Source organism: Pleurodeles waltl, chromosome 10, assembly GCF_031143425.1.
Source record: "Pleurodeles waltl isolate 20211129_DDA chromosome 10, aPleWal1.hap1.20221129, whole genome shotgun sequence".
NCBI classification, from domain to species: domain Eukaryota; kingdom Metazoa; phylum Chordata; class Amphibia; order Caudata; family Salamandridae; genus Pleurodeles; species Pleurodeles waltl.
The window spans coordinates 604910074-604927534 of NC_090449.1; positions in this window are offsets into that span (position 1 = coordinate 604910074).

Consider the following 17461-nt stretch of genomic DNA (forward strand, 5'->3'; position numbering starts at 1 on the left):
TTGTCAATTGACCTTGAGTATTTTGTTAGAAGGGGCAAGAAAGAAATATGAAAGCTGAGCTTCGGGCCTGTTTCGAGTTTGGTGATGGGTACTCCGACGAAAACGTGATCAATATTTTGTCCACCTAATTACAAGCTCATTAAGGATATAATAAGGTAGGCAAGCAATATGAGTACTACTTTACATACTCAAGAACAGGCCCCAAACGATTCAGTGCAAGTTATATCGATTCACAAAGCACCACCCTTTGGAACGTTCGATCATTGGCCCTACTCCTTGAGGAAGGTTTCATAAAATGCGTAATAGGAACGACAAGCATTCAAATTAGACACTGCCTAACTCTGGGGGTCACTTTGGTAACTCAGAGGGCTATCAAATGTTAAAAGCCTTTTTAAAATGACCAAAGCCCATTTAAGGATCTGGAAAACGTTTTTTGAAATGTTAAATGGGTTTAGGGAAATCATTATAAATCGTTTTTTGTAATCTGTCCCTTCCAGATACCGATTCCTTATGGTATGTGTTAATGATTTGCAACGGAAATCCACCCTCAATGGAGGTGGTGACCCATTCACAAATGGGCAAGGTTCCTCCTTCTCCTTTGTGAATGTGTAAAAAACATTTTTTAACCTCACTAAAAAAACTTGTTTGTACAATATTTCAATTTTCTCTTTAAACACATCCTGTTTTCCATTTAGGAAAAGGCTGTTATCAAAGTTATGCTGCCCTGCCGATGTCAGCAGGCCACCACGCCTGTGATGGTAGCCCACCATAATGGGTGGCAATGTGCGATCTACCTCATGAATATCAATGAAGTAGTTTAATTCGCAACCCCCTACAATTCTGTATTTTGTGACCCAACCAATAATACAAAGGTTGGTTTGCAAAATACAAATACATTTGGTGTGCAAATTGCAACCACTTTTATCAAATGCATTTTTACTAAATGAGGTCCTTAGTTATCTAGTTGGGTGGTATTGAAACATTTATTTCAAGATGCAGTCCCAGATGCACACTGTACTTTCATGTCTTTGAGGAATGAGGTTTTAAATTCGACTCTCTGCATAACCTGCAACCAATGAAGATATTTAAAAAAAAAATGATACCTAAGCATAAATTTGGTTATCTTCTGAATCCACACCCACGAAGGGCTTCATGTGCCAAAGGTTGAAATTCTGAGTTCCTAATTGCGATTTCATGTGAATCGCAATTAGGAAATTGCAATTTCAAATGTATGAAACTCTTTCGAGTTTCTTTTGCTATTCCCAGTGGGTCCCAAAAGGACCTACTTCATGAATATTAATGAGGTCGCATTTTGCAATCTATTAGGAATTGCAGCCATCGCAGGGATGGTGGCCTGCTGGGCTCATCATACCACTATGTCGTTGATTGCTTTTAAATAAAGCAATCATTTTTTTTAAATGGAGCCCGTTTCCCATAAAGGAAAATAGGATGCATTTAAAAATGAAAAATGAAATGTTTAACTGTTCTTTTTTAAGAGTAAGCAGTGGTCCCCAGGACCACTGCCTGCTCTTAAAAAATATTTCCCCCACGCATTCCCAGAGTGGTAGGGGTCCATCCCATTTGTAAATGGGTTACCAACAACTTTCTATCCGTGGTAAACTGCTAATGTTTTGTGACCGCATTACGGTCGCAAAACATTTGTATATACCTTTCCCATTTCGTATTAGGAAGAGATGCCCTCATCATCCCCCCTTCTGATATCAAATGGCAAAACCCAAATTTCAATTCGGTAACAAGTTATTGAATCGCACTTTAGCCAATGAACATCCCATAAAGCATTTTTCTGGTTGCAAACGGGCCGATTCTGTTTGCGACTAGAAAAATGCTATGAACATGTGGCCTTTAGTAACTAAATATTGGTTCCCTCAATATATATCGAAGATAAAAAGAAAGGCTTTTATTTGCGGCACTTAGAAATTATAACAACTATGGTCTGAAGCGCAACATAAAACAAGCAATAGTAGAGCAAATAGTTTAACGTTTGTGTTGTGTTGTGTGCCATTGGCATTGCCCATGCCTATTTGGGTGCCGTGAAGTGAACGTAGACAAAACTTCTAGAAAATGAATGAATGTTCTTGAAATAACTGTTGACAAAGCCAGTTGGTCTCTCTTTTAAAAAAAAATGCAGACCTGTTGGATTTGCCACCGTTGTTTGCTGGCGTACAGCAGCATCATAAAAAATGCTGGTTTGCAAATGCTGAACAACATCAGCAAAAAAAAGGAAAAGTGGAATGATGTGTAAGTGCATGTGTCCTCATGCATGGGCAGCCAAATGTGATGATGTATATGTGCACATGCATCACCAGGCACGTGCAACATACTCCATGTTGTATCTGCCATTTCATTTTGTTTTATCCACTACCCCACTATGGCGGACGCCTATCTTGGCATGGAGAAAAAAAAAAGTGAGAAATAGAATGTGTGAAGAAAGAAGCAGCCACAAAACAAATAGCAGCAGTGTCTGGAAATGCATTTTATAGGGTCTTACAATAATCAGCAAAAGAAATTGCAAAAAAACATGGAGGGGTACGGTAGGAGAGCAACAGAGGAGTTGGTTGGTGAGGTGGAAGGAAGTCAGTGCCACCTAGCAGTGGGAGCAGCATGGGTGGAGAATCAAAAGAGTAACATGAGGTTAAAAATAAAATAAAGTGTCAGGGAGGAATGTGAATAGCTTTGGGTAGATTGGGGAGCAACGAAAAGAGTGGAGAATTTATGGGAGCAGGCAGCAAACACGGCAGAGAGTAAGAATACATATGCGCTGCCCATTGAGTGCGAGAAGAATAATTAGAAGTTAGAAGACACTAACCAAGAAATACACCAGATGAAGGGAAACATGAGGGATCAACCCATTAATTAAAAATCACAGAAATTATAAAGAGAAGAAAATGACCAAATCATGGGCAAAGGGATGATCCACAGTCCACTGTAGGTATGTGTTTTACTCTATTGGCGATAGTAGATTTTCAGCAATAGAGAGACAAGACAAGGAAAATGGTTACTTTCCTTTTATGTAGCATCTATTTTCGACTATTTTGTCAGAAATCATTCCCTAGTGCTGTCGGGCAACTTGAAAACTGTACAATTGTATTGCATGCATTCAGACAGAGGCAGAAAGACACACCTAAACAACGAATAGAATATCTGTGACGCCAAAATACTCTTGGGTCCTCATCCACCATGTGATTGACAAAATTGCAAATTGTTAAAGTCTCTATGTTAAAAGAAGCCAATGGCAAACAAGGTCTGGCACTAGGCCCTTAAATTAAGCGTAAAATACAATATGTTCACTCTAAATTGTACATCCTAAAAAGTTATACTTCCATGCAGAAATACATGGATCCCTCTGATCACTTACACTATCTCACCAGTAGTGAATGAATTGAAAATGTGTAAATGACCCAACGTTTTCCATGCTTATTTTTTAATTCAGAGAGAAAAGGGTGAGCTATTCTTTGTCCGTGAAAAGTGTGCATGCCACTTTGTTATTTAGGTGCAGTCATAGGGCTTCATCGCACAGTGGGATATGTTCCAAATTGAAGAATCACTTACTCATCCCTAATGTGATCAATATTCTTTAATTTAACAAAAGCATGAACAATATATATTGAGTCATGTCCACGCTTCTTTATGGATCTGCTTAGAAAGTGTAGTTATTTTTTATTTTAATGGAGAAAATTAAAGAGTTGTCTTTAACAATGGTTGGTATGCTGCCCAAACCTACCCTGCTGAGAAGAGAGATGCACTTATTTGACAAACACAAATTGTTTCTTAGAAAGTAGTTCCCCTCTAAAGGACACTGTGTTTCGAAACAGTAGGTCTCTAAAACTCAGACCTGTAGGCGAGAGTCATTCTAACCCTGCCAAAACGTGAGCAACCCTCCATATCTAGAACTGCTAGATGCAAGGCTTAATGCAAAGCTTGCCTACATCTGGCCCATATTGGTACATGTTTTGCAAATCTGTCATTTAAATCTATATTGAAATGAGAATCCCAATACTAGATGATCCCAGATATTTTGGCATTATTCTACTCCCAAGATTGTCTTCTTGTTTTGGAATTTCAGGCTGAGAGCTATCACTCTGGATTTCATGGTATAGCTGGAGAAAGGAGGTGATGTCATGATGAATACAAAGTTCCTAATACAGTGATGATGGGTGTCAGAACTGGGAAGAAATGTGCTAAATCTGATCAGTATCATTAATTTATTTGAACTGATGCATGGACTCTCCTGGCTGTATTCTGTAGGAAAGGAGGACGCCTCTTAGCAGATATAAAGATGGGTCGAGCAAGGATACAGCTTTTTTTTCAGTTCTTTTCATGACCATACCTGGCCATTTTACCAACCTGCCTTAATGTAATTTTTTGCATTTTTTATATAGAGTGCTGCGCAACCAATAGGTGTCAGCACTCTATATAGGCAACAACAAATAAGATGCACGCCGTCCATTTTAGAGAACAAAGCAACAGTGCTTGGCTAGAAACATATTACTTTAACTAAAGTTGTCAATGTACAACCACAGGGAGAGTTTGATATAGCAGATAAAGAACATCATCTAGAGTGTTTGGTTACAGAGAGTAGAATGTGGAAGGAGGGGTAGAAATTAAGTTTTGCAAAACTTGGAGAAGTGCATGGGGGGGGAGAGAGAGCGAGAGGGGAAGAGCAAGCAGGTAAAATTCAGGTGATGTTAGAAAAGGAAAAACATTGAGGTAAATACAGCGGTACTGAAGGAGGTAATAGAAGAAAGACAAGCAATGATTTGTTGTTTAGGGATGATTGAACAGGCGGTAGTTTAATCAAGGTTCAACAGGATTTAAAGAGATGAGTTTCAGCTTTACGTGGATGAGTATTAGGGTGGGTCAACATCCTACAGTGACAGAGAAGGAGTTCAAAAGGAAAGTCTATAAGGAACTTGGAGATCTACACAAAATGCCTGCATGGTGCAACAGAGATCTACTCTCACTTTCTGCATTGCAGGGCCACTTTTGTACATGCAGACAGTGCTGCAGATGCTGTGAAAGGAGGTGACATTTACCTCCCAGACATCCCCTTCCAGGCCGGTGCAATCACTCTATGAGAGTGACCTAAAGGGGGATCTCTGCCACAACTTGTAGTATAGGACAGTTGCTGCGAGCACAGTGGGAGGCAAACTAGCTGCTTTAAACAACCTTTCACTAATGCGCTGCCCCCAAGGCAGACAGAAGATCAAGGCTGTGCTGGGAGAAGCAACATTTGCTGTAAAAGGGAGAACTGTACCTAGTCTCTGCCTGGTGTGCCCAAGTTCAGGGGCCCCGTGGTGCAGACCAGGCTAATGCATCCCATACATAATAAGTACCCTGGAGAGTAACTCACAGCAACCGTTTAATGTTAACTGTATGTGCTATATCTTTCACTCTTATTCCCTTTGCCACACTATTAAATGCTGTGATATAAAAACACTTCACACATAGATATCTCTGCAACACCCTTGCATCCAAGCATAATCCCACAGTGTAGAGTGCCACCAGTGTGATAAGGAATTTTGATGCCTCATCACGGATATGAAGTACTAATTAATCAATCAATCTGTATATTTGTCGAGCGCTTCTTGTCACCCGTTAGGATAGCCAGATGCTGGGAGGGTCCAATTGATTTGCCAAAAAGACAAGTCTTTAGGGACTTTCAGAACTCTGGAAGGGATGGGGAGGCCCGGAGATGAGGGTATACAATGCAGCTACAATTACAATTTTTGTGTGACTAAACAGCGGGGGAGATGTGGTGAGATGAAATTGTCAAAGGTTGCATGAATTATTGTAACACTCTCTATAGCGCATTTCCAGTCACATTGCATGATTGATCCCATCATGTCTAGAAAATGAGAGATTAGACTAGGAAGACAAGCAAACATTTCAATCGATTCACCGATACTAAATTAGTTACATTAAAACTATTAAGGCAGTGGGGCTAAATCAAACACTTCAGGTAAATATTGAGGGCTTTTGAGCTTTGTTAAAATGGTCATTTTAGATTTTGTCCTTCGGCTCTCCGCTGTCGATGTGATTAAAAAAACGTATTCTTTAAGCTAGAATCTTATGTGTGACAGGCAAAAAAGGCGAATGATAATTAGATTCAAAACAAAAACCAAAAAAGTAGTGGCTTGGGGTGTCCTTTTAATGAAGCACATTACAGGGCAGTTAGCATTCATACAGTTCTACTTCCATCAGTTTCACTCTTTACAATTATGAACTGATCATCCAGTATTGTCTCCTCATATCTCTTCATACAAAACAAATTGTGTTTATGCAAATTCTACGTGTTAAATTGTTTTTAAAGTGTTTCTGAAGATTGGTAAAATATTTTCTCACATTTGAGATGATATCAGAAAGCTAAAATACTTCCTACGCATATGTATAAAATCTCAATCACAGAAGTTGTTGGATATTTCCAAAATATCACCAATACGTCTTACTAATTAATACGAATTCCTTATAATGTATGCATGTCTTGCTTAATACAGTTGGTGTCTCGCAGAATTAAATCAAGTGATTGTCCTTCTTAAACCCTAAAACCTATATAACTCTAAATTATGAGTTACTATCAAATGTAATATTTGCAATGTTTCATGTGTAGACTAACGAGACAGAGAGCCTGCTTTAGAACTTGGCGGACGAGTTACTCTGTCACAACAGTGACGATTTTCCCACCTGCCGAAATATAAATCCCAGAGGGTATAATGTGATTTAAATATTGGCAGATGGGAAATCCGCCACTGGAGTAACTTGTCTGCCAAGTTTTAAATCTGGTCCAGAATCTTTTACTGCCAAGGTTTTGACCCAGCGTTTTAAAATATGATTCCGGGAACTATGGCCTTGCAGTGCTGTCCTGGCAGATTGAGACCGCCGGCACCGCCAGGCCGTCGGACAGCAGAAATGTGGCAGTGCTGGCGGTCTGACCTTGGCGCATTAGCCGGACTGCCAAGGCCATAATCAGGGCCTATGTGTTGCAAGCATTCACATTGAATTTCAATTTTCTATTCCCCTTTAAAGTGCACTTTTTCACCCTCTCTGCACCTTAATACATTTTGTAAGAAAAATAAGATTAGTGACATGAGTGGATTTGTTGATAGGCTGGTGTGTGTTTGCTCCCTAAAACCAGCTTCAGACATTTTGGTTCAGAGTATTTCAGTTCATCACAGATGCTTAGCCAACCTGAATAAAAACCTGAGGCTAATCTAATCCTGTTGGCATAAACAAATGCACAATTAGATTTAGCAGTTTGCAACAAAGATTAATATTTTCACTAACTAAGTTGATAACCCTAATTATTGTGAGACAATGACTAATCAGTAAGACCACCGTGTTGTACATAACATATGGAAATAAGGCAGTCTTCGGTGGTAATGGAAAATAAGAAATCAAAGTAGAGATAGCAAACTAATGTGGAAGCTTTTGTGTGTCTTTTGGGAATTCTTTTCAGATTACGAATGAGAGAAGTTTTGTGATGGGAAAATATAGTAATTGTTCTTCAATTTTCTGTTCCAGTTCCCTTCTGCTTTTTCTCTTGTTTTTGGGTTTGAATAATATCACATTGGTGTTTCCGTACTTCACTTACTAGTGTTATAAATCTGAAAGAGCACATGCTAGAGCATGGAACTGATGAATCCAGACTACCAACATCGCGTGCTGGTCATATTTGGGTAGAGTTTGGCGGACAGGCTATTCAGACGAGAACGCAACAGAGTACCGTGTCTGCAAACTCTCGATCCGCTTGCCTCATTCATATGTAGTAATTATATTCTGTACGATTCAGACTGTATTAATTTGGCAAATATGCTAATTGGAAGATCAGAAACATTGTGAGTTCCCTGGTGTGGAACAAGTGAAACTTAAGTTGGCCGGTATATCAATTAAATGTGTGAATGGCTCTAAACCCATCCAATTGAAAAGTATACCAGTACCTTAGACCCCCACAATCATACCACCCTCAGGCTGATTGGTGCCCAATGGAAAGGAAAATTTCTCCCAAAAGTGTTCAGTCATTAGTACATAATTGGTCAAGCACAGACTTGTCACATTCAAACATGGTTGCTTGAGGAAAACGACTTGGCGATTCCCCTGTGCAGAGATGGCATACTATGTTACGTGCTAGGCACTATGTAAGTGATATCACTGACTCACTTCCTTTAGAAAAAAATAAATATTTTACTGCTTTGTTCCAGGAGTTAACACACATCTTTCAGGGTACCTGGTCCAATTCACAATGGAAGGCGACCTTTCACTGGGGCAAAATAAAGCAGTGTGATATCCACAAAGCGTTTCAACATTATGCCAAACAAAATACTGTCACAGTCGCAGCTTTTAAGGTATTCTGCAGAAAAGTTTAGTGAAGTCCTACCTACGTCCCAGCATTAGCAAGATATTATATTAAGCCTACTGAGACGCTTGCACAATTGTATAATAGTGAATTTTATTTTCATTTTTTTCTCCATCTTGAAATTATTTTTGCCACTTTGAGAAAGCATTCCTTTACATCACAACTAAGTTTAGGGGTATTCCTTTCAAGCTTTACATCTTTGAAAATTGATTTACCCTTGCCCTTTGACATAGGTAAATGTCCATTTCCAGTGTGTGGATGAGTCAGTGATGTGGTTGTTAATGCTGCTACTATCCACGTGTTCTGGGTGTTCACAAAGTTTGAAGGAGTTCGAGCGCCCAAGGTTCGCTGTTACTATGGGATTCAGACCCACATAATATTACACTGCACTGGTCTAATTACATGTGAGTAAAAGAATTTTAGACTACAAGCTTAGGTTTTTTGAATTCCTTGCAAAGTGAAACCCAGCTACTTGCTTGTATATGTCAAACTTGCTCACACAAATGGCTTTGCGATTCAGTCTTATATTAAGAGTTAAGAAGGTGTAAAAAGTATAAGTTCCTTCTTGGCTATGCTCCAGCTGACAGCAGACTCCCCTGGCGTTCTTATGATTTAGGGTCAGATTTAGAGTTTGGCAGACAGGTATTCAGTCCCAAAGACAACAGAGTACCCTGTCTGCCAAACTCTAGGTCAGTCTGTGTCATTTAGAGATGGGTGGACCATACATTTTCTGCTGATGGAGCCCCTGTTGGCTCTGTCAAAGGAAGGCTTCCTCTGATGACCCATTGCAGTAAGGATCATTGGAGAAAGGGAATTACAAACCCCAGCTCTATTTCGGGTGAATTGTGTAGCATCCTTTTTATAGTCTGTCCATCACTGCTAGGTAAACCTGGTTGCGAGGAACAGAAACAAAAAAACAAATAATGCCCCCCACACCTTGGGAGAAATTTCCCTATGTGTAGGAATCATTAGTTTTTCAGAAGCAAACTCCCACCTTGACAATTTGTATCTTAAAACCAGAAAAAACTGTAAAAGTGTGGTGCGCAGCCATCAAAAATGGTGGTTACCACCAAACATTTTGTACTTTGAAAGGATCCACCATAATCGAAGTTTATTTCAAGGTACAGAGAGGACTGCTGGGCCACAGGTAATCTCTAAATTTGATGGCTATAGTACCTTCTGAATGGCAAGGGAAATGTCCTTCTCCATACCGATGGACACTACTCGATCCATAAAAGTCTAAATCAGGCCCTTAGTGTCAAGCTTTATAGAGAAATGATGAAGGAGTATAGCTATGCTAAGACAGTGGAGGCAAGCAAGATTTGTGTGATATTCCATTTATCATTCTGAGGCTGAGTTTCAGTGGTCCATACATATTAACTTAGCTTGCATGAAAGAAGCTGAGCAGAATTATATATTGTATTTCCATCCATATTTTTGGGAGCCTCAATATCAACCAGAGTAGATAAATAGATTAAATTAGAACACAAATTGAGTGTATTAACCCACTATGTAACAACATAGTGTCAAATTTTCTGTACCAAAGGAAAAGCAATTGAATATTGGCTGCCTCAAAGTATGATGTTTTCAGGACACGTGTACATGATGACAAAGTTCCTCAAGAGCAAGGTTATGTAAGTCTGTCACCATAGAAGGCGTCAGCCAAAGCACAATTTGAGTGAAGCCATGATCCTAACGGGAAAATAAAAGAGTGGTGTTGTAAGAAATTGGGTTACTGGTTGAGGGAGGTTATAACCCTACTTAAGTAGTAACTGCAATTCTTTCAATCCTTGGGGCAGTAGATCCAGAGGCGACTCGAGGGGCACATCATAGTGGAAATGTGACCTTGTAGCAAGTCACAAGAAGTCTCCTTTAAAGCATTTAGCGCCATTAGCCAACATCAACAAAAGGTCCCCCCCTTGTGCACCCTCCCCAATGGGCCCCCGATGGACAGCTTCACTCGGCACATCAGGAGCCAGACCAATATGGTTCTGGGGGAGGGGGATAACCTCCTCAATGGAGGGCTCTCTATAGACGACACAATGCATAAAGCCAATGCTCTGACAACTAGAGCTTCGGGCCAGGGTGATATCTGGCCAAATGTTCCAGTACCTCCAGTACATAGTACACCAATCCAGGTCACAATGTGACCACCTACCACTCAAGTGACATGGGGCCTACATGCAGAGGAAAATGTTACAGAATCCTTGCAACTTCTCGAGGGGAATGCCACCCATCTAACAAGCAGCAACCACTCAGTGAGGAGCATTTAACGAGACCAAATGGCAACTTCAAAACAGGCTGTATGGTCTTTGGCCTTCTCGTCTCACTTGCCCCGGGTTCCTCTCAATCTTAACGCACAGTCTGGAGGGGCTCATGACCACCTCTCATCTCAGGACCAATACAGCAATAGAAATCACTTAGGAACAATGCTCCCCCTATCTCAGGAGGACACCACCCTGCAGCCCAACCCAAATACCTTGATTTTTTAGCTCAAATACAAATCTAGAGGGAACTGGTACATATTTAATAGAGGTAATATCCTACTACTTCTATCACCCAACCCACCATTGGCGGATCTGCTCTCATCGGACCTTGAGTCCGTAGAGTTTATCCAAGCTGAGCCACTGCTGATATGGTCACCTGCAGGGGGATTATTAGCCTATGCTTCAATCACCTGTGCGACCTCAGCGTGCCTCTTATGTTCTGACTTCCCATACATCAATTCAGTCAGACTTAGTACCTCACCTCAAGATTGCATGTAAGGGATAACAATTATCAATGTTTATATCCACTCAAAATGTGGTCACTGCTGTTCGTAAGCTGGTGGACCATCTTACAGAATATCTATATGATGGAGAACTTTTGAACTTTGTCCTTACTGGAGATTTTAATCTACATCTGCTTGGTTTCTCCACTGAAGAATCAGTGGCTGCCCAAACTTCATCTTAGGACCTACCATCACAAGGACAAAACTCATAAGGTCACCCAACAAAAACCGGGAAAGGGCTATTGAATGACTTAAGGCACCTCAATCTTAGGGCACTTAACAGTAGGTTTGCAGATGATTACCCCCCAGCAGCAACTTTCTACTCTCCCAAACAACAATGCACTACACCTTTGTCTCCCTTCCACTCTACCACTGTGTGGTTTCATATTGACTGGGCAACAAAGGAGATAGTGATCCTCGGCCTCAAGAAACAACATTCATAACAACCAAGCAAGCCCTTGCCCGACTGCCTCAGGCCCCAGACACCATCTACATGGTTAATTACAAAAGGATAAAGTTAATCCAGGCTATTGTAAAGCAACTATCCCAGTCCGCAATGGCGCTCTGGCACGCCCAAGGGAACATTGCTGTGAGCAATCTAAGATGGTGGGTGTCCTTCACCAACAGCTTGGTGGAACATTTTGCTATAGTGTCTAAAATCAAGCCTCACACCACAACGCATGCAAGAGGGCATATCTCTACAGTACATTGGACAGAGATAAGGTCACTCAAAAGATCTAGAAACAGTATTCTATGATCTTTGTGACCTCACCCAGAGGACACTCTCCTGTGATCTGTTTTATGTCAGTACAAAACAACATTAAAGAAAGTTAAATAGTCTGCCAGCCAAGCATGTGAGGATGATATCTGGGTACAACTGCTTGTCGACCCGAAGTACAATAATGGGGCTCACTTCCGGAAAACAATAAGACATCTGGCGTGCCCATCACATGGGGGCATTCCTTTGCATATATAAGAAGAAGATTGAGCAAAATTCCTATGGCAACATTTTAAGCAAAGTGGCAATGACCCTAAGGCAAATGGGGTAATCAGAAAGGTGGTAACTAACATGGCATGCAACTCTTCTTTGAGTAAGGGGAACTCTCCAACATGTTCATCATAGCCAGTAAATAGGCCAGAGCCCTCCATCCATGCACATTTTAATGCAGTCAGACAGCAGATAGGCAAGGGCAGGAAGGAAGGGGCACTGGGCTCCAATTAAATCCCTCTGGCATTTTTCAAACAAAGTGCAGATTTCTGATGTGAGACCTTAGAACCAGTCTTCTCTGAAATTCGGCCCACAGAAACAATCCCTGATTTTTGGAGGGGATCATTAAAATCTCCAATTTACAAACGTGAGGACAAGTCATTGCCAAAAAACGACGGCCTTAGTGCCCTAATTGACAATGAGGCAAAATATTTTATGGGGACTCTGCTTGAAGACTTGTTAGCCTGGGCAGCGGAAAATGTAATAATTCCACTTACTCAACTGGCTTCTCAAAAACCTCCTGGACGACCACTAACATCATGACCATTGCACTACTTGCAGGCAGAGCAAAAGCTACAAAACAATCAGTCCATCTCTGCTTTATCGAAAAAGGGCAGCCTTTGACCACGTGGACTGCGCCAGGCTTGAAGCAAGTTGTCAAGCTGGGGAATCCCACAAACCCTCCTACACATGACACATGGTCATGGTCACACTGACACATGGGTGCAGGTAAGGCTTGGCGGAGGGACGCACTTCTCAAGGTGTATGCCAACAACCAAAAGGCTAAATAAGGTGTGCATCCTGGCTCCCACATTCATCAACCTATTTGTGGCTGATCTGACCTTGGCTCTCAACAGCTGTAACTCTCTCAGTCTTAGTTAGCCACCCAGTGGGTTTGCAACACCTACCTCACACAGCCCAGAAATACTCTGATGAAACCAGCCTAAGTATCAATTTTGATAAAACACATACCCTGTCATTAAACTACACCTGGATGCTGACTTGGTACTGGGGGGATACAGCCATTGTGTCAGCAACAGAATACAATTACCTATGGGTACTAGTCTACAAAGAATGTAACTTTACATGCCAGAGGGAAGCGATGAAATGGAAAGGGCAGTGTCACAAAGGACCTTGAAGGCAAAGCTGAATGGGCCTACGCTGTCCCCGTTTCTTCAAGTACTACAAGCCAAATGTTTATTGACACTAACTATGGCAGCGAACCCCAAAGAGGCAAGGACGCAAAAATTCTGGACAGTGGCAAAAGCCTACAGAATAATCTTCAGCCTGCCAAAGTACACCTCTCCGGCGCACATAAAGCTGGAGTTCGATCTGACAAGGTGAGGGTAATTCATCATCTTCCAGGATAGAACAAGGAAGGTGCCACCCGGTTCACTTAATCACTATCTATGGCAGGAGCTACAACAGAGTGCATCATCCCTAGATGGATCCTTTCTCAATGACTTCCTCCTCAAGTCCAGGCTAAATGAGCAGTGGGAAGCCCTGACCAGCCCCACTGTGCTAAAAAAAAAGTAACTTAAAAGACCATTAGGCTCCCATCACTAACGGAAGACAAGGCTGCCACCGCTGCCAGAGCTCAAGCCTGGATGGTACTGCACACCTACACTAAGTTAGCACCTCAGAAATATCCAAGTTTAGGTTTTTCAAGAGTGATGGGCTTGCTTCTCTGCTCCTAGCACCTTCCATAATGGCAGCGAGTTAGCATGACGACAGCCTACAGATTAAGCGAAACGGTCCCAGAAGACATGCCACAGTACTGTGCAGCTGTGGGAGTCTATTGCAGGAAAGACGACTCTTGCTAAAAATCACCTTCAATCAAAGCGGAATTCGTTCTCAGAGGCAGGCAGTGATGGCTTGCTTCCTCCGGTGACCCCCAACTGATCTGCTGAGCTGTAAAATTTCTTGCACAGGTCTCCAAGAAAATGCCGAAGGTGGACACCAGGGCCACCCGACCTGGACTCCTGACATCCCCAGCTGCCCACAGTTGCAAACTATATCCTCACTCTCTTTCAATGCTATTGTCATATCTGTGCATTGCACCTTGGCCTAGGCTGCTGAAGCCCCTGCCATAAAGGACTTGCACAAGTCACCTTACCCAACACACCTTTTTGCTTTGGCATCTTGGAACTCTGTCTGGCAGCATTACGTGAAAGCTAGTCTTGCGATAACTCCCATACTATTTTCAGTGCTTTAGGCCTTCAAGCCACTTTTAGTCTAGGCGCGGTCACCAGCCTAGATGCTAAATGCATCTAGTTCATTTTGGTATTATATGTAATTTGTTTTTAACATTTTAGTTGCTATACATTGTGTAGTCTATATTTTTGTGTGATGTGCAATGGTTTTAAGTAACTGTACACTAAGCTTACCTTACCCTTCTCTGGGTTAAGTCACGAGCAAGCCCTACATTAACCTGAGCTCAACACTCTGGTAGCTGATAACACAGCAGTCAGGCTTAACTTAGAGGCAATGTGTAAAGTATTTATGCAACAATTCATTCAGTTGCAAAGGAAACACAGTGCAAGAAAAATCACACACTAACTTAGATAAATAGAGCAAATTAAGTAAATAATTTAAGACCAAAATTACAAAAATCTAATCAGCAGAATCAGGAATCTGCAATTTTAAAGATTTAAGTGACAATAACATCAAAAAGCACGAAGCAGCATCTGTAGTTATCTGGTCGCACCTGACAAGGACAAAGTCACAAGTTCAGGCTGATAGTGAATGAGCCATGAACGGCAACAGGGATCAAGTTAGGCCCGCTGACCAAGAGTACCTTAAATCATGGCTGCAGAGTGTTGCGAGATCACACATTGAGGATGCTTCACACAGCTGAGACGATGCGCGGTCCTGGAGTGGAGATGTGTCACACAGAGGCATTTCCAGGTAGCTGCAAGTCTGTAATTTTAGGTACTTCATAATCATTGAGGATGCTGTCAACAAGCGGCTTGCGATGTGATGTCCTGCGTCGAAGATGTATTGCACACTAGCTGGTTCTGTGGTTCTGGTGAAGTTGTGGGGCTTGTGATTCAGAGTCCTCATCAAGGGTGCTGTTGATTAGGAGCTTGCAATGATAAGACCTGCTTGAGGATGAGTCATGTGGAGGCGGTCCACAGGGGTTTGCAATGGAAAAATCTGTGTTGTGGATGCGCCACGCAGCACTTCCAATGCAGAGTCTGGTGAAGTGTTGCATTGTGCTGTGATTCTGATGTGGACTTCTGGGAGGCGATATGTCGTGTTGCGTTGGTTCTGCTGGGACCATTGTTGGGCTGGCGGAGCACCTTCAGGTCCACTTTCAAGGATTCAGGACTGGGGTGGCACCGTTCGGCTGGGCAGGACTCAATTTTCGCAGAGTCCAGGTGCTGGATTCAAGGATGTTGGAGCCTGTTCTGTCCATGAGGCTGTGATCAAGAGGCCAGTCAACTAACCCTTGGAGTCACTATGGCAGTCCTGGGTTAAAGAAGCAGGTCTAGTCTCCACTCAGGCAGGAGGGCAGCAAAGCCAGGCAGCAGACTGGCAGTCCTTCTTGCAGCAAAGCAACACACCAAGTCTTCTGAGTCATCCACAGGACCAGATCTGTACTGAGGGTCAATTACTTATATCTGGTGCCCACTTTGAAGTATGAGAAGGTTCTGGAGGTTTCCACCTCCTTGAGATGTCAGGCATCCCCTTCCACCTTCCCTGGTCCCTCGGGACAAAAACCAAATAGTGACAAAACCTTTTTGAGGGTGTTTAGGTGGGGCCTTTGTGATGTGTGAATGTGGTAGGTGACAGTTCTGCACCCTCATTAAGTCAGAGATGGCCCATCATGACAACACCTAGTCTCCCTTTGTCTCACTGTCTGGGAGTAACACATAAAGATCAACTACAAGCTCCACCTAGACATTTGACCAGTCGCGGCTCGCGGCAAGCTGGCGGGGTGGGGTGGCGTGCGGGGTTGGAACAAACATTTAATCTTTTTTTTTTTTAAACATCTAGATCGTCGCCACCACTGACACCACTGCGCCGCTCCTCTGGGGCTCCCAAGCTGCCCTAAGCCAATCCTGACGCTGCTCAAAGCAGCATCAGGATTGGCTGGGAGCGCCCAGTCACGGTTCTCCGAGGCAGACTGGAAGCCTGTGCATGCTCTCTCCAGCTGGGCAACACAGTGCCGGGTGGGAGAGAGCTCTGTGAGCATGTGTGTTTGGCCGGCCCCAGGCGGTCAGCTAAAAATATATGCACACTGGGGGGGGTGCACTCCCCCTCAGTGCTCGTCAAAGCCCGTGGCCCCACCCCTTTACAAGAAAACGATTATAAACACAGTTTATTTTTGTTTTCTTTTAAAGGTTTTCAAGATTTTAAAGGTTTTCCAGATGCCGCTGCTGGAGGGAGGGATGACCCTCCGCCGCCCAGCAGAGGAGCCACCGGTGCATATGACCCAGGACACAGGCTGCGTGCACCAAATGTTGGGGGCAAGAAAATGCCAACTTTCTAAAAATAGCATTCTCAGTATTGTGACTTAAAATCTGACATTACCATTAAAGAGGATTTTAAATTACAATTCTTTAGATACCAAACTCAACATTCCCACCTGCTCCCAATTGAAAGTTATCAATTATTAACTGTAATAAGGTAACCCAATGTTATTCTATGAAAAAGCAGGCCTTGCAGTGGTGAAAAATTTATTTAAGAGTTTTTCACTACCAGGACCTGTCCCACTCTTTATATATACTGCATCCTGCCCTCTGGGGCATTTAGGGCCAACCCCAGGGGTGACATTTGTATTACAAATGTATTAAAAAGGAGAGTTTGAGCCTTGAAAAAAGTTTATTTTGCAGGTCAAATATCAGGCTGCCAAACCCAAATTGGAATTGGTGGATTCGATAGTTAAGGCATCTGAACCCAAGGATCAAGACGGAGTCAGATCCTTCTTGGGGTTAGCTGAGTATTATGCCAAATTAATTGCTAATTTTTCAAGGGTAGTACAACCTTTGTGGATTCTCTTGTAAAAGGGTAGTAATTTTGTTTGGACAAATCATTGCGCATCTGCGTTTTGCTTAAGTTAAGAAAAGCATCAGCAAGATGTCTACCTTAGGCCATTTCGATGTAGTTGCTAAAACTGTTTTTTTATATTGATGCAAGTGTAAATGGCTCGGGAGCGTTTCTGTCTCAGAAGTTGGATGGTGATGAGGAAGGAATCGCTTTTGCTTCCGTTCTCCTAAGGGTGCAGAGCAGAATTACTCTATCATAGAGAGGGAGGCTCTAGTGTGTACTTGGGCAATCAAGCACTTCAAATTTTACTTGTGGGGGTCTACCATTTATGTTAAAGACG